Below are 21,122 nucleotides of genomic sequence, written 5' to 3' on the forward strand. Positions count from 1 at the left end.
AACCCTATTGGGGGAATCCTCCATCTGCAAGATGGAGGATTTCTAAAAGTCAGAGTCACCTCAGCTCAGGACACCTTAGGGGCTGTCCTGACTGGCCAGTGACTCCTCCTTGTTGCTTTCTTTGTTCCCTCCAGCCTTGCCGCCAAAAGTGGGGGCCGTGGCCGGAGGGGGCGGGCAACTCCACTAAGCTGGAGTGCCCTGCTGGGCTGTGACAAAGGGGTGAGCCTTTGAGGCTCACCGCCAGGTGTCACAGCTCCTGCCTGGGGGAGGTGTTAGCATCTCCACCCAGTGCAGGCTTTGTTACTGGCCTCAGAGTGACAAAGGCACTCTCCCCATGGGGCCAGCAACATGTCTCTGGTGTGGCAGGCTGCTGGAACTAGTCAGCCTACACAGACAGTCGGTTAAGTTTCAGGGGGCACCTCTAAGGTGCCCTCTGTGGTGTATTTTACAATAAAATGTACACTGGCATCAGTGTGCATTTATTGTGCTGAGAAGTTTGATACCAAACTTCCCAGTTCTCAGTGTAGCCATTATGGTGCTGTGGAGTTCGTGTTTGACAGACTCCCAGACCATATACTCTTATGGCTACCCTGCACTTACAATGTCTAAGGTTTTGTTTAGACACTGTAGGGGTACCATGCTCATGCACTGGTACCCTCACCTATGGTATAGTGCACCCTGCCTTAGGGCTGTAAGGCCTGCTAGAGGGGTGTCTTACCTATACTGCATAGGCAGTGAGAGGCTGGCATGGCACCCTGAGGGGAGTGCCATGTCGACTTACTCGTTTTGTCCTCACTAGCACACACAAGCTGGCAAGCAGTGTGTCTGTGCTGAGTGAGAGGTCTCCAGGGTGGCATAAGACATGCTGCATCCCTTAGAGACCTTCCTTGGCATCAGGGCCCTTGGTACTAGAAGTACCAGTTACAAGGGACTTATCTGGATGCCAGGGTCTGCCAATTGTGGATACAAAAGTACAGGTTAGGGAAAGAACACTGGTGCTGGGGCCTGGTTAGCAGGCCTCAGCACACTTTCAATTGTAAACATAGCATCAGCAAAGGCAAAAAGTCAGGGGGCAACCATGCCAAGGAGGCATTTCCTTACACAACCCCCCCCCAAACGAAAGAGGATGAGACTAACCTTTCCCAAGAGAGTCTTCATTTTCTAAGTGGAAGAACCTGGAAAGGCCATCTGCATTGGCATGGGCAGTCCCAGGTCTGTGTTCCACTATAAAGTCCATTCCCTGTAGGGAGATGGACCACCTCAACAGTTTAGGATTTTCACCTTTCATTTGCATCAGCCATTTGAGAGGTCTGTGGTCAGTTTGAACTAGGAAGTGAGTCCCAAAGAGGTATGGTCTCAGCTTCTTCAGGGACCAAACCACAGCAAAGGCCTCCCTCTCAATGGCACTCCAACGCTGCTCCCTGGGGAGTAACCTCCTGCTAATGAAAGCAACAGGCTGGTCAAGGCCATCATCATTTGTTTGGGACAAAACTGCCCCTATCCCATGTTCAGAGGCATCAGTCTGCACAATGAACTGCTTAGAATAATCTGGAGCTTTGAGAACTGGTGCTGAGCACATTGCTTGTTTCAGGGTGTCAAAGGCCTGTTGGCAGTCCACAGTCCAGTTCACTTTCTTGGGCATTTTCTTGGAGGTGAGCTCAGTGAGGGCTGTCACAATGGATCCATATCCCCTCACAAACCTCCTGTAGTACCCAGTCAAGCCAAGGAATGCCCTGACTTGAGTCTGGGTTTTTGGAGCTACCCAGTCCAGAATGGTCTGGATCTTGGGTTGGAGTGGCTGAACTTGGCCTCCACCTACAAGGTGGCCCAAGTAAACCACAGTTCCCTGCCCTATCTGGCATTTGGATGCCTTGATAGAGAGGCCTGCAGATTGCAGAGCCTTCAAAACCTTCTTCAGGTGGACCAGGTGATCCTGCCAGGTGGAGCTAAAGACAGCAATATCATCAAGATAAGCTGTGCTAAAGGACTCCAAGCCAGCAAGGACTTGATTCACCAACCTTTGGAAGGTGGCAGGGGCATTCTTTAAACCAAAGGGCATAACAGTAAACTGATAATGCCCATCAGGTGTGGAGAATGCTGTCTTTTCTTTTGCTCCAGGTGCCATTTTTATTTGCCAGTACCCTGCTGTCAAGTCAAAGGTACTTAGAAATTTGGCAGCACCTAACTTATCAATGAGCTCATCAGCTCTTGGAATTGGATGGGCATCTGTCTTGGTGACAGAGTTGAGCCCTCTGTAGTCCACACAAAACCTCATCTCTTTCTTTCCATCTTTGGTGTGAGGTTTGGGGACTAAGACCACTGGGCTAGCCCAGGGGCTGTCAGAGCGCTCAATCACTCCCAATTCCAGCATCTTGTGGACTTCCATCTTGATGCTTTCCTTAACATGGTCAGACTGTCTGAAGATTTTGTTCTTGACAGGCATGCTGTCTCCTGTGTCCACATCATGGGTACACAGGTGTGTCTGACCAGGGGTTAGGGAGAAAAGCTCAGGAAACTGTTGTAGGACTCTCCTACAATCAGCCTGCTGTTGGCCAGAGAGGGTGTCTGAGTAGATCACTCCATCTACTGTGCCATCTTTTGGGTCTGATGACAGAAGATCAGGGAGAGGTTCACTCTCTGCCTCCTGATCCTCATCTGTTACCATTAACAGATTCACATCAGCCCTGTCATGGAAGAGCTTAAGGCGGTTCACATGGATCACCCTCTTGGGGCTCCTGCTTGTGCCCAGGTCCACCAGGTAGGTGACCTGACTCTTCCTCTCTAGCACTGGGTAAGGGCCACTCCATTTGTCCTGGAGTGCCCTGGGAGCCACAGGCTCCAGAACCCAGACTTTCTGCCCTGGTTGGAACTCAACCAGTGCAGCCTTTTGGTCATACCAAAACTTCTGGAGTTGTTGGCTGGCCTCAAGGTTTTTGGTTGCCTTTTCCATGTACTCTGCCATTCTAGAGCGAAGGCCAAGTACATAGTCCACTATGTCCTGTTTAGGCTCATGGAGAGGTCTCTCCCAGCCTTCTTTAACAAGGGCAAGTGGTCCCCTTACAGGATGACCAAACAGAAGTTCAAAGGGTGAGAACCCTACTCCCTTCTGTGGTACCTCCCTGTAAGCGAAAAGCAGACATGGCAGGAGGACATCCCATCTCCTTTTGAGTTTTTCTGGGAGCCCCATGATCATGCCCTTTAATGTCTTGTTGAATCTCTCAACTAAGCCATTAGTTTGTGGATGGTAAGGTGTAGTGAATTTATAAGTCACTCCACACTCATTCCACATGTGCTTTAGGTATGCTGACATGAAGTTGGTACCTCTGTCAGACACCACCTCCTTAGGGAAACCCACTCTGGTAAAGATACCAATGAGGGCCTTGGCTACTGCAGGGGCAGTAGTCGACCTAAGGGGAATAGCTTCAGGATACCTGGTAGCATGATCCACTACTACCAGGATATACATATTTCCTGAGGCTGTGGGAGGTTCCAGTGGACCAACTATGTCCACACCCACTCTTTCAAAGGGCACCCCCACCACAGGAAGTGGAATGAGGGGGGCCTTTGGATGCCCACCTGTCTTACCACTGGCTTGACAGGTGGGGCAGGAGAGGCAAAACTCCTTAACCATGTTGGACATATTGGGCCAGTAGAAGTGGTTGACTAACCTCTCCCACGTCTTGGTTTGTCCCAAATGTCCAGCAAGGGGAATGTCATGGGCCAATGTTAGGATGAACTCTCTGAACAGCTGAGGCACTACCACTCTCCTAGTGGCACCAGGTTTGGGGTCTCTGGCCTCAGTGTACAGGAGCCCATCTTCCCAATAGACCCTATGTGTTCCATTTTTCTTGCCTTTGGACTCTTCAGCAGCTTGCTGCCTAAGGCCTTCAAGAGAGGGACAGGTTTCTTGTCCCTTACACAGCTCCTCCCTTGAGGGTCCCCCTGGGCCTAAGAGCTCAACCTGATAAGGTTCAAGCTCCAAAGGCTCAGTTCCCTCAGAGGGCAGAACTTCTTCCTGAGAAGAGAGGTTCCCTTTCTTTTGCTGTGTTGCAGTTGGTTTCCCAACTGACTTTCCTGTTCTCTTGGTAGGCTGGGCCATTTTTCCAGACTCCAGCTCTACTTTTTCACCCTGTGCCTTGCATTGTGCTCTTGTTTTCACACACACCAGTTCAGGGATACCCAGCATTGCTGCATGGGTTTTTAGCTCTACCTCAGCCCATGCTGAGGACTCCAGGTCATTTCCAAGCAGACAGTCCACTGGGATATTTGAGGAGACCACCACCTGCTTCAGGCCATTGACCCCTCCCCATTCTAAAGTAACCATTGCCATGGGATGTACTTTTCTCTGATTGTCAGCGTTGGTGACTGTGTAAGTTTTTCCAGTCAGGTATTGGCCAGGGGAAACCAGTTTCTCTGTCACCATGGTGACACTGGCACCTGTATCCCTCAGGCCCTCTATTCTAGTCCCATTAATTAAGAGTTGCTGTCTGTATTTTTGCATGTTAGGCGGCCAGACAGCTAGTGTGGCTAAATCCACCCCACCCTCAGAAACTAGAGTAGCTTCAGTGTGGACCCTGATTTGCTCTGGGCACACTGTTGATCCCACTTGGAGACTAGCCATACCAGTGTTACCTGGATGGGAGTTTGGAGTGGAACCTTTCTTGGGACAGGCCTTGTCTCCAGTTTGGTGTCCATGCTGTTTACAGCTATGACACCAGGCCTTTTTGGGATCAAAGTTTTTACCCTTGTACCCATTGTTTTGTGAAGAGGCTCTGGGCCCACCCTCCTGTGCAGGTTTTTGGGGGCCTGTGGAAGACTCTTTACTATTTTTAGTTTTGGTTGTCTCATCACCCTTCTGCTGGGGAGTCTTCGTGACCCCTTTCTTTTGGTCACCCCCTGTTGAAGTCTTGGACACCCTTGTCTTGACCCAATGGTCCGCCTTCTTTCCCAATTCTTGGGGAGAAATTGGTCCTAGGTCTACCAGATGCTGATGCAGTTTATCATTGAAACAATTACTTAACAGGTGTTCTTTCACAAATAAATTGTACAGCCCATCATAATTACTTACACCACTGCCTTGAATCCAACCATCTAGTGTTTTCACTGAGTAGTCAACAAAGTCAACCCAGGTCTGGCTCGAGGATTTTTGAGCCCCCCTGAACCTAATCCTGTACTCCTCAGTGGAGAATCCAAAGCCCTCAATCAGGGTACCCTTCATGAGGTCATAAGATTCTGCATCTTGTCCAGAGAGTGTGAGGAGTCTATCCCTACACTTTCCTGTGAACATTTCCCAAAGGAGAGCACCCCAGTGAGATCTGTTCACTTTTCTGGTTACACAAGCCCTCTCAAAAGCTGTGAACCATTTGGTGATGTCATCACCATCTTCATATTTAGTTACAATCCCTTTGGGGATTTTCAACATGTCAGGAGAATCTCTGACCCTATTTATGTTGCTGCCACCATTGATGGGTCCTAGGCCCATCTCTTGTCTTTCCCTCTCTATGGCTAGGATCTGTCTTTCCAAAGCCAATCTTTTGGCCATCCTGGCTAACTGGATGTCCTCTTCACTGGAGTTATCCTCAGTGATTTCAGAGTTGTTGGTCCCTCCTGTGAGGGAACCAGCATCTCTGACTATTATTTGTGGAGTCAGGGCTTGAGAAGCCCTGCTCTCCCTAAGTAGGACTGGAGGGGGGGAATTTCCCTCCAAGTCACTATCTTCATCCTCTGAGTTGCCATCCTCAGAGGGGTTGGCCTTTTCAAACTCTGCCAAAAGCTCCTGGAGCTGTACTTTGGTAGGTTTGGGGCCCATTGCTATTTTCTTTAGTTTACAGAGTGACCTTAGCTCTCTCATCTGTAGATGGAGGTAAGGTGTGGTGTCGAGTTCCACCACATTCACATCTGTGCTAGACATTATGCTTCTAAAAGTTGGAATACTTTTTAAGAAACTAAAACTGGTTCTAGAATCTAATTCAAACTTTTACAAACTTTTAAACTCTAAAAGAAATGCTAAACAGGATCTAACACAAGGCCCTAGCAGGTCTTTTAAGAATTTAGAAAACTTTTCAAATTGCAAAAATCAATTTCTAATGACAATTTTGGAATTTGTCGTGTGATCAGGTATTGGCTGAGTAGTCCAGCAAATGCAAAGTCTTGTACCCCACCGCTGATCCACCAATGTAGGAAGTTGGCTCTGTATGTGCTATTTCAAAGTAAGGAATAGCATGCACAGAGTCCAAGGGTTCCCCTTAGAGGTAAAATAGTGGTAAAAATAGATAATACTAATGCTCTATTTTGTGGTAGTGTGGTCGAGCAGTAGGCTTATCCAAGGAGTAGTGTTAAGCATTTGTTGTACATACACATAGACAATAAATGAGGTACACACACTCAGAAACAAATCCAGCCAATAGGTTTTTGTATAGAAAAATATCTTTTCTTAGTTTATTTTAAGAACCACAGGTTCAAATTCTACATGTAATATCTCATTCGAAAGGTATTGCAGGTAAGTACTTTAGGAACTTCAAATCATCAAAATTGCATGTATACTTTTCAAGTTATTGACAAATAGCTGTTTTAAAAGTGGACACTTAGTGCAATTTTCACAGTTCCTAGGGGAGGTAAGTATTTGTTAGTTTTACCAGGTAAGTAAGACACTTACAGGGTTCAGTTCTTGGTCCAAGGTAGCCCACCGTTGGGGGTTCAGAGCAACCCCAAAGTCACCACACCAGCAGCTCAGGGCCGGTCAGGTGCAGAGTTCAAAGTGGTGCCCAAAACACATAGGCTAGAATGGAGAGAAGGGGGTGCCCCGGTTCCGGTCTGCTTGCAGGTAAGTACCCGCGTCTTCGGAGGGCAGACCAGGGGGGTTTTGTAGGGCACCGGGGGGGACACAAGTCCACACAGAAATTTCACCCTCAGCAGCGCGGGGGCGGCCGGGTGCAGTGTAGAAACAAGCGTCGGGTTTGTAATGGAAGTCAATGGGAGATCTAGGGATCTCTTCAGCGCTGCAGGCAGGCAAGGGGGGGGTTCCTCGGGGAAACCTCCACTTGGGCAAGGGAGAGGGACTCCTGGGGGTCACTCCTCCAGTGAAAGTCCGGTCCTTCAGGTCCTGGGGGCTGCGGGTGCAGGGTCTCTCCCAGGTGTCGGGACTTAGGATTCAAAGAGTCGCGGTCAGGGGAAGCCTCGGGATTCCCTCTGCAGGCGGCGCTGTGGGGACTCAGGGGGGACAGGTTTTTGTACTCACAGTCTTAGAGTAGTCCTGGGGTCCCTCCTGAGGTGTTGGATCGCCACCAGCCGAGTCGGGGTCGCCGGGTGCAGTGTTGCAAGTCTCACGCCTTTTGCGGGGAGCTTGCAGGGTTCTTTAAAGCTGCTGGAAACAAAGTTGCAGCCTTTCTTGGAGCAGGTCCGCTGTCCTCGGGAGTTTCTTGTCTTTTCGAAGCAGGGGCAGTCCTCAGAGGATGTCGAGGTCGCTGGTCCCTTTGGAAGGCGTCGCTGGAGCAGGATCTTTGGAAGGCAGGAGACAGGCCGGTGAGTTTCTGGAGCCAAGGCAGTTGTCGTCTTCTGGTCTTCCTCTGCAGGGGTTTTTCAGCTAGGCAGTCCTTCTTCTTGTAGTTGCAGGAATCTAATTTTCTAGGGTTCAGGGTAGCCCTTAAATACTAAATTTAAGGGCGTGTTTAGGTCTGGGGGGTTAGTAGCCAATGGCTACTAGCCCTGAGGGTGGGTACACCCTCTTTGTGCCTCCTCCCAAGGGGAGGGGGTCACAATCCTAACCCTATTGGGGGAATCCTCCATCTGCAAGATGGAGGATTTCTAAAAGTCAGAGTCACCTCAGCTCAGGACACCTTAGGGGCTGTCCTGACTGGCCAGTGACTCCTCCTTGTTGCTTTCTTTGTTCCCTCCAGCCTTGCCGCCAAAAGTGGGGGCCGTGGCCGGAGGGGGCGGGCAACTCCACTAAGCTGGAGTGCCCTGCTGGGCTGTGACAAAGGGGTGAGCCTTTGAGGCTCACCGCCAGGTGTCACAGCTCCTGCCTGGGGGAGGTGTTAGCATCTCCACCCAGTGCAGGCTTTGTTACTGGCCTCAGAGTGACAAAGGCACTCTCCCCATGGGGCCAGCAACATGTCTCTGGTGTGGCAGGCTGCTGGAACTAGTCAGCCTACACAGACAGTCGGTTAAGTTTCAGGGGGCACCTCTAAGGTGCCCTCTGTGGTGTATTTTACAATAAAATGTACACTGGCATCAGTGTGCATTTATTGTGCTGAGAAGTTTGATACCAAACTTCCCAGTTCTCAGTGTAGCCATTATGGTGCTGTGGAGTTCGTGTTTGACAGACTCCCAGACCATATACTCTTATGGCTACCCTGCACTTACAATGTCTAAGGTTTTGTTTAGACACTGTAGGGGTACCATGCTCATGCACTGGTACCCTCACCTATGGTATAGTGCACCCTGCCTTAGGGCTGTAAGGCCTGCTAGAGGGGTGTCTTACCTATACTGCATAGGCAGTGAGAGGCTGGCATGGCACCCTGAGGGGAGTGCCATGTCGACTTACTCGTTTTGTCCTCACTAGCACACACAAGCTGGCAAGCAGTGTGTCTGTGCTGAGTGAGAGGTCTCCAGGGTGGCATAAGACATGCTGCATCCCTTAGAGACCTTCCTTGGCATCAGGGCCCTTGGTACTAGAAGTACCAGTTACAAGGGACTTATCTGGATGCCAGGGTCTGCCAATTGTGGATACAAAAGTACAGGTTAGGGAAAGAACACTGGTGCTGGGGCCTGGTTAGCAGGCCTCAGCACACTTTCAATTGTAAACATAGCATCAGCAAAGGCAAAAAGTCAGGGGGCAACCATGCCAAGGAGGCATTTCCTTACAATCCACAATTGGCACACCCTGGCATTCAGATAAGTCCCTTGTAACTGGTACTTCTAGTACCAAGGGCCCTGATGCCAAGGAAGGTCTCTAAGGGCTGCAGCATGTCTTATGCCACCCTGGAGACCTCTCACTCAGCACAGACACACTGCTTGCCAGCTTGTGTGTGCTAGTGAGGACAAAACGAGTAAGTCGACATGGCACTCCCCTCAGGGTGCCATGCCAGCCTCTCACTGCCTATGCAGTATAGGTAAGACACCCCTCTAGCAGGCCTTACAGCCCTAAGGCAGGGTGCACTATACCATAGGTGAGGGTACCAGTGCATGAGCATGGTACCCCTACAGTGTCTAAACAAAACCTTAGACATTGTAAGTGCAGGGTAGCCATAAGAGTATATGGTCTGGGAGTCTGTCAAACACGAACTCCACAGCACCATAATGGCTACACTGAAAACTGGGAAGTTTGGTATCAAACTTCTCAGCACAATAAATGCACACTGATGCCAGTGTACATTTTATTGTAAAATACACCACAGAGGGCACCTTAGAGGTGCCCCCTGAAACTTAACCAACTAGCTGTGTAGGCTGACTGGTTCCAGCAGCCTGCCACACTAGAGACATGTTGCTGGCCCCATGGGGAGAGTGCCTTTGTCACTCTGAGGCCAGTAACAAAGCCTGCACTGGGTGGAGATGCTAACACCTCCCCCAGGCAGGAGCTGTGACACCTGGCGGTGAGCCTCAAAGGCTCACCCCTTTGTCACAGCCCAGCAGGGCACTCCAGCTTAGTGGAGTTGCCCGCCCCCTCCGGCCACGGCCCCCACTTTTGGCGGCAAGGCTGGAGGGAACAAAGAAAGCAACAAGGAGGAGTCACTGGCCAGTCAGGACAGCCCCTAAGGTGTCCTGAGCTGAGGTGACTCTAACTTTTAGAAATCCTCCATCTTGCAGATGGAGGATTCCCCCAATAGGGTTAGGATTGTGACCCCCTCCCCTTGGGAGGAGGCACAAAGAGGGTGTACCCACCCTCAGGGCTAGTAGCCATTGGCTACTAACCCCCCAGACCTAAACACGCCCTTAAATTTAGTATTTAAGGGCTACCCTGAACCCTAGAAAATCAGATTCCTGCAACTACAAGAAGAAGGACTGCCTAGCTGAAAACCCCTGCAGCGGAAGACCAGAAGACGACAACTGCCTTGGCTCCAGAAACTCACCGGCCTGTCTCCTGCCTTCCAAAGATCCTGCTCCAGCGACGCCTTCCAAAGGGACCAGCGACCTCGACATCCTCTGAGGACTGCCCCTGCTTCGAAAAGACAAGAAACTCCCGAGGACAGCGGACCTGCTCCAAGAAAAGCTGCAACTTTGTTTCCAGCAGCTTTAAAGAACCCTGCAAGCTCCCCGCAAGAAGCGTGAGACTTGCAACACTGCACCCGGCGACCCCGACTCGGCTGGTGGCGATCCAACACCTCAGGAGGGACCCCAGGACTACTCTGATACTGTGAGTACCAAAACCTGTCCCCCCTGAGCCCCCACAGCGCCGCCTGCAGAGGGAATCCCGAGGCTTCCCCTGACCGCGACTCTTTGAACCTAAAGTCCCGACGCCTGGGAGAGACCCTGCACCCGCAGCCCCCAGGACCTGAAGGACCGGACTTTCACTGGAGAAGTGACCCCCAGGAGTCCCTCTCCCTTGCCCAAGTGGAGGTTTCCCCGAGGAATCCCCCCCTTGCCTGCCTGCAGCGCTGAAGAGATCCCGTTGATCTCTCATAGACTAACATTGCAAACCCGACGCTTGTTTCTACACTGCACCCGGCCGCCCCCGTGCTGCTGAGGGTGAAATTTCTGTGTGGGCTTGTGTCCCCCCCGGTGCCCTACAAAACCCCCCTGGTCTGCCCTCCGAAGACGCGGGTACTTACCTGCAAGCAGACCGGAACCGGGGCACCCCCTTCTCTCCATTCTAGCCTATGCGTTTTGGGCACCACTTTGAACTCTGCACCTGACCGGCCCTGAGCTGCTGGTGTGGTGACTTTGGGGTTGCTCTGAACCCCCAACGGTGGGCTACCTTGGACCAAGAACTGAACCCTGTAAGTGTCTTACTTACCTGGTAAAACTAACAAAAACTTACCTCCCCCAGGAACTGTGAAAATTGCACTAAGTGTCCACTTTTGAAATAGCTATTTGTGAATAACTTGAAAAGTATACATGCAGTTGAAATGATTCAAAGTTCCTAATGTACTTACCTGCAATACCTTTCAAACAAGATATTACATGTTAAATTTGAACCTGTGGTTCTTAAAATAAACTAAGAAAATATATTTTTCTATAACAAAACCTATTGGCTGGATTTGTCTCTGAGTGTGTGTACCTCATTTATTGTCTATGTGTATGTACAACAAATGCTTAACACTACTCCTTGGATAAGCCTACTGCTCGACCACACTACCACAAAATAGAGCATTAGTATTATCTCTTTTTACCACTATTTTACCTCTAAGGGGAACCCTTGGACTCTGTGCATGCTATTCCTTACTTTGAAATAGCACATACAGAGCCAACTTCCTACATTGGTGGATCAGCGGTGGGGTACAAGACTTTGCATTTGCTGGACTACTCAGCCAATACCTGATCACACGACAAATTCCAAAATTGTCATTAGAAATTGATTTTTGCAATTTGAAAAGTTTTCTAAATTCTTAAAAGACCTGCTAGGGCCTTGTGTTAGATCCTGTTTAGCATTTCTTTTAGAGTTTAAAAGTTTGTAAAAGTTTGAATTAGATTCTAGAACCAGTTGTAGATTCTTAAAAAGTATTCCAACTTTTAGAAGCAAAATGTCTAGCACAGATGTAACTGTGGTGGAACTCGACACCACACCTTACCTCCATCTTAAGATGAGGGAGCTAAGGTCACTCTGTAAAATAAAGAAAATAACAATGGGCCCCAAACCTACCAAAATACAGCTCCAGGAGCTTTTGGCAGAGTTTGAAAAGGCCAACCCCTCTGAGGGTGGCAACTCAGAGGAAGAGGATAGTGACTTGGAGGACAATTCCCCCCTACCAGTCCTATCTAAGGAGAACAGGGTCCCTCAAACCCCGACTCCAAAAATAATAGTCAGAGATGCTGGTTCCCTCACAGGAGAGACCAACACCTCTGAAATCACTGAGGATAGCCCCAGTGAAGAGGACATCCAGTTAGCCAGGATGGCCAAAAGATTGGCTTTGGAAAGACAGATCCTAGCCATAGAGAGGGAAAGACAAGAGATGGGCCTAGGACCCATCAATGGTGGCAGCAACTTAAATAGGGTCAGAGATTCTCCTGACATCCTAAAAATCCCCAAAGGGATTGTAACAAAATATGAAGATGGTGATGACATCACCAAATGGTTCACAGCTTTTGAGAGGGCTTGTGTAACCAGAAAAGTGAACAGATCTCACTGGGGTGCTCTCCTTTGGGAAATGTTCACTGGAAAGTGTAGGGATAGACTCCTCACACTCTCTGGAAAAGGTGCAGAACCTTATGACCTCATGAAGGGTACCCTGATTGAGGGCTTTGGATTCTCCACTGAGGAGTATAGAATTAGATTCAGGGGGGCTCAAAAATCCTCGAGCCAGACCTGGGTTGATTTTGTAGACTACTCAGTAAAAACACTAGATGGTTGGTTAACTGGAAATGAAGTGTGTGACTATGTTGGGCTTTATAATTTGTTTATGAAAGAACACATTTTAAGTAACTGCTTCAATGAAAAGTTGCATCAGTATCTGGTAGACCTAGGTCCAATTTCTCCCCAAGAATTGGGAAAGAAGGCAGACCACTTGGTCAAGACTAGGGTAACCAAAACTTCCACTGGGGGTGACCAAAAGAAAGGGGTTACAAAAACTCCCCAGGAGAAAGTGGGTAACACTAGAAACAAAGAAAAAGAGTCCTCTGTAGGCCCCCAAAAACCAGAACAGGTGGGTGGGCCCCAAGACACAACCCAAACCAAAGGTGGGTACCAGGGTAAGAACTGGGATGCCACTAAGGCATGGTGCCACAACTGTAAACAGTCTGGGCACCACACCAAGGACACTTCTTGTCCCAAAAACAAACCCCAGAACAAAATTCCTGGGGTAACCAGTGTAGCCATGGGAGATGACTCCTCAGATGAGGAGGTCTTCCTAGCCTTCAACTGGAAACAGGGCCCAACAGGTGAGTTGGAGATTCCAGAGGGAAGTAGACACTTCCACCACCTACTGGTGAATGGAATCCCAACCACTGCCCTGAGAGACACTTGTGCCAGTCACACTATTGTGCATGACAGGCTGGTGCTCTCAAACCAGTACATCCCAGGTGAGACTGCCAGGGTAAGAGTTAGCCTAGACAGGGTCACTAAGAGGCCTGTGGCTTTAGTGCCCATAGAAGTGGGTGGCACTCTTAGCTGGAGAAGGGTAGTAGTCAGTACAGACCTCCCCCTTGATTGTCTCCTTGGAAATGACTACCCAGAGGTTAGTCAGAGCCCAAGAGAGGAACTGGTCCAGTGCCAGTCCTCTCCCAAGGATTCTGGAAGTCCTGCCTCTACAGTAAATGCAAGCAGGCCCCAGAAGAAGAAGAGAAGAAAACAGAGTAGGAAGGGTGGACAACCTTTAGCCAAGGTTACAGCAAGCCAAGGAGATTCTGCTCCAGTAGGGGAGAACTCCAAAAATGGCCCTGATAAAGTCCAACCTGACCCACAAGAAGTCCTGGCTAGACAGGCAACTGTTAAACCTGAGTGGGTGGCTCCTCAGCTAACAGAAGAAAGAGTGGAAGAAGGGTGTTTACTACAAGATGTGGTAACCCCCCACTCTAATACAGCAGACAGGCAACCTGAACCCAAAGAGGCCTGTAACTTAGCCCCTTCCCTTTTAGGTGAAGAGCTAAAGGTGTGGTTCTGGGCACTGACAGCTGTCAGTGGCCTCTGCTGGGTGTTAGCCTTTATGGCTGCACTATCCTTAGCATGGTGGTCTGACCCCATGCCAAATAGCAAGTTAGGCCCCCTGACCCTATTGGTCATGGTGGGGTTACTCCAGCTCTGGGTAACCTCTGGGTAAGCTAGGGGTAACCCTGGCCAAGATAAGGTCAGCAGAGGTGGATACCTCTAAGACCAAAATAGAAAGAATGGGTGGAGACATTGAAGAGGCAGACAAGAGGCAATTCAGACTAGGTCCTATCACTGTGGAAGTAGGTCAGTTCCCCAAAGGGAATGACCTGAACAGAAGGATGTAAGGCAGAGTAGGCCCTGCAACTAACCAGCCTATTTCTCCTACTCTTCCTCGCCTGACAGACTAGGAAGACTCTCCCAGCTTGGGCTGAGTCTCCTGGCCTGTGGGCTGGGGGGGGCTTGTGTAAAGAAATGGCTCCCTGTTGCAGTTACCCCCCACTTTTTGCCTGATACTGATGCTGACTTGACTGAGAAGTGTGCTGGGACCCTGCTAACCAGGCCCCAGCACCAGTGTTCCTTCACCTAAAATGTACCATTGTATCCACAATTGGCACACCCTGGCATTCAGATAAGTCCCTTGTAACTGGTACTTCTAGTACCAAGGGCCCTGATGCCAAGGAAGGTCTCTAAGGGCTGCAGCATGTCTTATGCCACCCTGGAGACCTCTCACTCAGCACAGACACACTGCTTGCCAGCTTGTGTGTGCTAGTGAGGACAAAACGAGTAAGTCGACATGGCACTCCCCTCAGGGTGCCATGCCAGCCTCTCACTGCCTATGCAGTATAGGTAAGACACCCCTCTAGCAGGCCTTACAGCCCTAAGGCAGGGTGCACTATACCATAGGTGAGGGTACCAGTGCATGAGCATGGTACCCCTACAGTGTCTAAACAAAACCTTAGACATTGTAAGTGCAGGGTAGCCATAAGAGTATATGGTCTGGGAGTCTGTCAAACACGAACTCCACAGCACCATAATGGCTACACTGAAAACTGGGAAGTTTGGTATCAAACTTCTCAGCACAATAAATGCACACTGATGCCAGTGTACATTTTATTGTAAAATACACCACAGAGGGCACCTTAGAGGTGCCCCCTGAAACTTAACCAACTAGCTGTGTAGGCTGACTGGTTCCAGCAGCCTGCCACACTAGAGACATGTTGCTGGCCCCATGGGGAGAGTGCCTTTGTCACTCTGAGGCCAGTAACAAAGCCTGCACTGGGTGGAGATGCTAACACCTCCCCCAGGCAGGAGCTGTGACACCTGGCGGTGAGCCTCAAAGGCTCACCCCTTTGTCACAGCCCAGCAGGGCACTCCAGCTTAGTGGAGTTGCCCGCCCCCTCCGGCCACGGCCCCCACTTTTGGCGGCAAGGCTGGAGGGAACAAAGAAAGCAACAAGGAGGAGTCACTGGCCAGTCAGGACAGCCCCTAAGGTGTCCTGAGCTGAGGTGACTCTAACTTTTAGAAATCCTCCATCTTGCAGATGGAGGATTCCCCCAATAGGGTTAGGATTGTGACCCATTCCCCTTGGGAGGAGGCACAAAGAGGGTGTACCCACCCTCAGGGCTAGTAGCCATTGGCTACTAACCCCCCAGACCTAAACACGCCCTTAAATTTAGTATTTAAGGGCTACCCTGAACCCTAGAAAATCAGATTCCTGCAACTACAAGAAGAAGGACTGCCTAGCTGAAAACCCCTGCAGCGGAAGACCAGAAGACGACAACTGCCTTGGCTCCAGAAACTCACCGGCCTGTCTCCTGCCTTCCAAAGATCCTGCTCCAGCGACGCCTTCCAAAGGGACCAGCGACCTCGACATCCTCTGAGGACTGCCCCTGCTTCGAAAAGACAAGAAACTCCCGAGGACAGCGGACCTGCTCCAAGAAAAGCTGCAACTTTGTTTCCAGCAGCTTTAAAGAACCCTGCAAGCTCCCCGCAAGAAGCGTGAGACTTGCAACACTGCACCCGGCGACTCCGACTCGGCTGGTGGCGATCCAACACCTCAGGAGGGACCCCAGGACTACTCTGATACTGTGAGTACCAAAACCTGTCCCCCCTGAGCCCCCACAGCGCCGCCTGCAGAGGGAATCCCGAGGCTTCCCCTGACCGCGACTCTTTGAACCTAAAGTCCCGACGCCTGGGAGAGACCCTGCACCCGCAGCCCCCAGGACCTGAAGGACCGGACTTTCACTGGAGAAGTGACCCCCAGGAGTCCCTCTCCCTTGCCCAAGTGGAGGTTTCCCCGAGGAATCCCCCCCTTGCCTGCCTGCAGCGCTGAAGAGATCCCGTTGATCTCTCATAGACTAACATTGCAAACCCGACGCTTGTTTCTACACTGCACCCGGCCGCCCCCGTGCTGCTGAGGGTGAAATTTCTGTGTGGGCTTGTGTCCCCCCCGGTGCCCTACAAAACCCCCCTGGTCTGCCCTCCGAAGACGCGGGTACTTACCTGCAAGCAGACCGGAACCGGGGCACCCCCTTCTCTCCATTCTAGCCTATGCGTTTTGGGCACCACTTTGAACTCTGCACCTGACCGGCCCTGAGCTGCTGGTGTGGTGACTTTGGGGTTGCTCTGAACCCCCAACGGTGGGCTACCTTGGACCAAGAACTGAACCCTGTAAGTGTCTTACTTACCTGGTAAAACTAACAAAAACTTACCTCCCCCAGGAACTGTGAAAATTGCACTAAGTGTCCACTTTTGAAATAGCTATTTGTGAATAACTTGAAAAGTATACATGCAGTTGAAATGATTCAAAGTTCCTAATGTACTTACCTGCAATACCTTTCAAACAAGATATTACATGTTAAATTTGAACCTGTGGTTCTTAAAATAAACTAAGAAAATATATTTTTCTATAACAAAACCTATTGGCTGGATTTGTCTCTGAGTGTGTGTACCTCATTTATTGTCTATGTGTATGTACAACAAATGCTTAACACTACTCCTTGGATAAGCCTACTGCTCGACCACACTACCACAAAATAGAGCATTAGTATTATCTCTTTTTACCACTATTTTACCTCTAAGGGGAACCCTTGGACTCTGTGCATGCTATTCCTTACTTTGAAATAGCACATACAGAGCCAACTTCCTACATCTCTACTCACCGTTCGGGGCGCACGCACCCAACTCGGGCCTGGTCAGGCCGACTGCGCGGAAGCCTCATGGATCGGACTCCATTCCGATTCTGTCCTCAGTGCCACGCCAAATTCCCTTATACAGACCAACACCTCGTCTGTAATCTTTGCCTTTCCTCAGATCATCAGGAAGAAAATTGCGAGGCCTGCCAATCCTTCCGATCAAAAAAGATAATTCAGGACGGAAGAGCTCCGAACATCTCGACGTCTAGGAGGAAGAGATCATGCAGACCGCAGTCTCCGACTCTGACCAGGAATCCAAAGAAGACAGACCGGTCACGGCAGGACAGCATGTGAGTACGCCTGCCCCTGTGCCATCTAAACCGAAATATAAGGCCTTGGGGACGCCACTGCCGGAAGGCCATGGCTCCACCCGAAAGAAGACACCCGGTGACCAAACCTCCGGTTCAGCACCGAAAAAGGCCACTCCTCCAAAGCCATCGGCATCGACCAAAAGCTCCGTCTCCGACTTGAGCAAACACCGCTCTTCCGAGTCGAAATTTTGGAAATCCCCTTTGGAGCAGAGACCATCCACAACGCCATCTTTTTCGATACCGAAAAAGCCAGCTTCGGAGCCGAAAAGAGCAGGTTACACCGAGGAGCATGGACTTTCTAAAACACTCAAAGAAAGCCATAAAACGTCTGAGGAGGACTCCCAAATACAGCCAATACTGGAAGTAATGGACGAAAGGCAAGCTAGGATTCATATCCATAAAGAAACTGGCAGAATCTTAACAGCACCTCCTCTAAAACCTAAGAGGAAATTAGCCTTTCAGGAGGAATTGGACACTGCACAGCCTCCAGCTAAAGTGCCAGAGACAAAGGAGAGACCACCACCTCCTCAATTTTCTCCTCCTCACTCTCCACACCTGCATATCTCTCCTCCTACCAGTCCTACACCAATGCACTCACCATCACCTTCCTTTGACTCGCAACAAGATAATGTAGACCCATGGGATCTTTATGATCCAGATCCCATTCCCGATAAGACCCAGGCTGCTATCCCTCTAAGCCTTCACCACCTGAGGATAGTACAGGGTACAATCAAGTACTAGCTAGGGCTGCAGCATACCATAGTGTCACCATGCACACTGAACCATTGAAGGACGATTTTTTTATTTAATACACTCTCCTCCACGCACACAATATACCAGTTGCTTGCTATGCTCCCGGGCATGCAAAAACATGCTGATCAAATACTTAGCGAGCCTGTCAAAGCAAGAATAACTACTCCCAGGGTAGAGAAAAAATACAAGCCACCTCCCTCTGATTCTGTCTGTGTAACCCAGAAGCTCCCTCCAGACTCAGTAGTGGTAAGCGCTGCCAGGAAGAGGGCAAACTCAGTCAGGTGATGCACCCCCACCAGACATAGAGTAGAAAATGTTATGCTGCAGGGAAGAGCGCGGCATCCCAAGCAGCTAACCAATGGAGAATAACTAACTCACAGGCGTTGTTGGCTAGGTATGACAAGGCCCATTGGGATGAGATGAAAGATATAATTCAGCATCTCCCCAAGGAACACCAAAAGAGGGCATAGCAGATAGTGGAGGAAGGGCAAGCCATCACCAATAACCAAATTAGGTCTGCCCTAGACTCAGCAGAAACAGCTGCCAGGAGCGTCAACATTGCTGTAACAATCAGGAGGCATGCATGGCTCAGGTCCTCCGGGTTTAAACACGAAATCCAACAAGCGGTGTTGAATATGCCGTTTAACAAAAAAACAGCTTTTTGGCCCAGAGGTGGACAACTGCAATTGAAAAACTGTGTAAGGATTCAGACACCGCAAAAGCGATGGGTGCACTAAACACCACACAATACAGGGGATCCTTTCGCAAACCCCAGCTTAGAGGTGGATTTAGGGCACAAACTGCAGAGGCATCCACATCGCAGCCAAAACCGGCCTAACAACCTCAATACCAACTAGGTGGTTTTAAGAGCACATATAGAGGCCAGTACCCCAGACTTAGAGGGAAATATCAAACACCTAAACAAGCTTCACAGCAAACAGTGACTTGTTTCATTCCCTTCCCTTCCCTTCCACTCCACACCTCCCCTGTGGGAGGGAGACTGCAAAAGTTCCACACCAATTGGCAAAACATTACCACAGACAATTTGGTATTCTCAATTATCCGCAATGGCTATTGCCTAGATTTGATACAAACTCCACCAACCATTCCACCAAAACCACACAAACTATCCACAAAACACATCAGTCTGTTACAGGAAGAAGTCAAATCTCTATTACTCAAACAAGCAATAGAACCCGTGCCACAAAATCAAGTAGGGATGGGAGTTTATTCACTGTATTTCCTCATTCCCAAAAAGGATGGTACCCTACGGCCAATATTAGATCTCAGGACCCTCAATCTTTGCATCCTGTCAGAACACCTTCACATGGATGTTTTCCCACTGCTTCAAAAACACGATTTCATGGCAACTTTAGACCTTAAGGATGCCTATTTTCATATACTCATCCATCCGGCGCACAAAAAATATCTCAGGTTAGTCATTCAAGGAAAGCACTATCAGTTCAAAGTGTTACCCTTTGGAATAACAACAGCTCCAAGGGTATTCACAAAGTGCCTAGCGGTAGTTGCAGCCTACCTAAGAAGACAACATATACATGTCTTTCCATATCTAGACGATTGGCTGATAAAATCAAACAGTCATACGCAGTGTCAAAACCATGCGCATTACGCAATACAAACCCTACACACGCTAGGGTTCTCAATAAATTACCAAAAGTCGCAACTACAACTTGCGCAAATACAACAGTATTTAGAGGCAATACTAAATACTCACAAAGCGCTAGCAAATGAGCAGAGAATACACGCATTCCAAAATATAACTCCACAAATACAGACAGGTCAACAGTACACTGTCAGATTTGTCATGAAAATGTTAGGAATGATGGCATCATGTATTGCAACTGTTCCACATGCAATACTATACATGCGGCCCTTACAACAGTTGTAAAGAAATGGCTCCCTGTTGAAGTTACCCCTCACTTTTTGCCTGATACTGATACTTGACTGAGAAGTGTGCTGGGACCCTGCTAACCAGGCCCCAGCACCAGTGTTCTTTCACCTAAAATGTACCGTTGTCTACACAATTGGCACAACCCTGGCACCCAGGTAAGTCCCTTGTAACTGGTACCCCTGGTACCAAGGGCCCTGATGCCAGGGAAGGTCTCTAAGGGCTGGAGCGTGTCTTATGCCACCCTAGGGACCCCTCACTCAGCACAGATATACTGCTTGCCAGCTTGTGTGTGCTGGTGGGGAGAAAATGACTAAGTCGACATGGCACTCCCCTCAGGGTGCCATGCCAACCTCACACTGCCTGTGGCATAGGTAAGTCACCCCTCTAGCAGGCCTTACAGCCCTAAGGCAGGGTGCACTATACCACAGGTGAGGGCATAGGTGCATGAGCACCATGCCCCTACAGTGTCTAAGCAAAACCTTAGACATTGTAAGTACAGGGTAGCCAGCCATAAGAGAATATGGTCTGGGAGTCTGTCAAAAACGAACTCCACAGCTCCATAATGGCTACACTGAATACTGGGAAGTTTGGTATCAAACTTCTCAGGATAATAAACCCACACTGATGCCAGTGTTGGATTTACTAAAAAATGCACACAGAGGGCATCTTAGAGATGCCCCCTGTATTTTACCCAATTGTTCAGTGCAGGACTGACTGGTCTCTGCCAGCCTGCTACTGAGAGACAAGTTTCTGACCCCATGCGGTGAGAGCCTTTGTGCTCTCTCAGGACAGAAACAAAGCCTGCTCTGGGTGGAGGTGCTTCACACCTCCCCCCTGCAGGAACTGTAACACCTAGCAGTGAGCTTCAAAGGCTCAAGCTTCGTGTTACAATGCCCCAGGGCACTCCAGCTAGTGGAGATGCCCGCCTCCTGGACCCAGCCCCCACTTTTGGCGGCAAGTCCAGGAGAGATAATGAGAAAAACAAGGAGGAGTCACTGGCCAGTCAGGACAGCCCCTAAGGTGTCCTGAGCTGAGGTGACTCTGACTTTTAGAAATCCTCCATCTTGTAGAAGGAGGATTCCCCCAATAGGGATAGGAATGTGACCCCCTCCCCTTGGGAGGAGGCACAAAGAGGGTGTACCCACCCTCAGGGCTAGTAGCCATTGGCTACTAACCCCCCAGACCTAAACACGCCCTTAAATTTAGTATTT

At 49.6% G+C, this 21,122-nt stretch overlaps 1 protein-coding gene across 3 annotated transcripts in view; it reads left to right on the top strand.

The window, feature by feature from the left end:
* CUL4B (cullin 4B) overlaps positions 1-21,122 on the top strand; it is a 581,072-nt gene that overhangs the window by 165,149 nt on the left and 394,801 nt on the right. The window lies entirely within an intron of this gene.

The sequence above is a fragment of the Pleurodeles waltl genome, chromosome 2_1, assembly GCF_031143425.1.
Source record: "Pleurodeles waltl isolate 20211129_DDA chromosome 2_1, aPleWal1.hap1.20221129, whole genome shotgun sequence".
NCBI classification, from domain to species: domain Eukaryota; kingdom Metazoa; phylum Chordata; class Amphibia; order Caudata; family Salamandridae; genus Pleurodeles; species Pleurodeles waltl.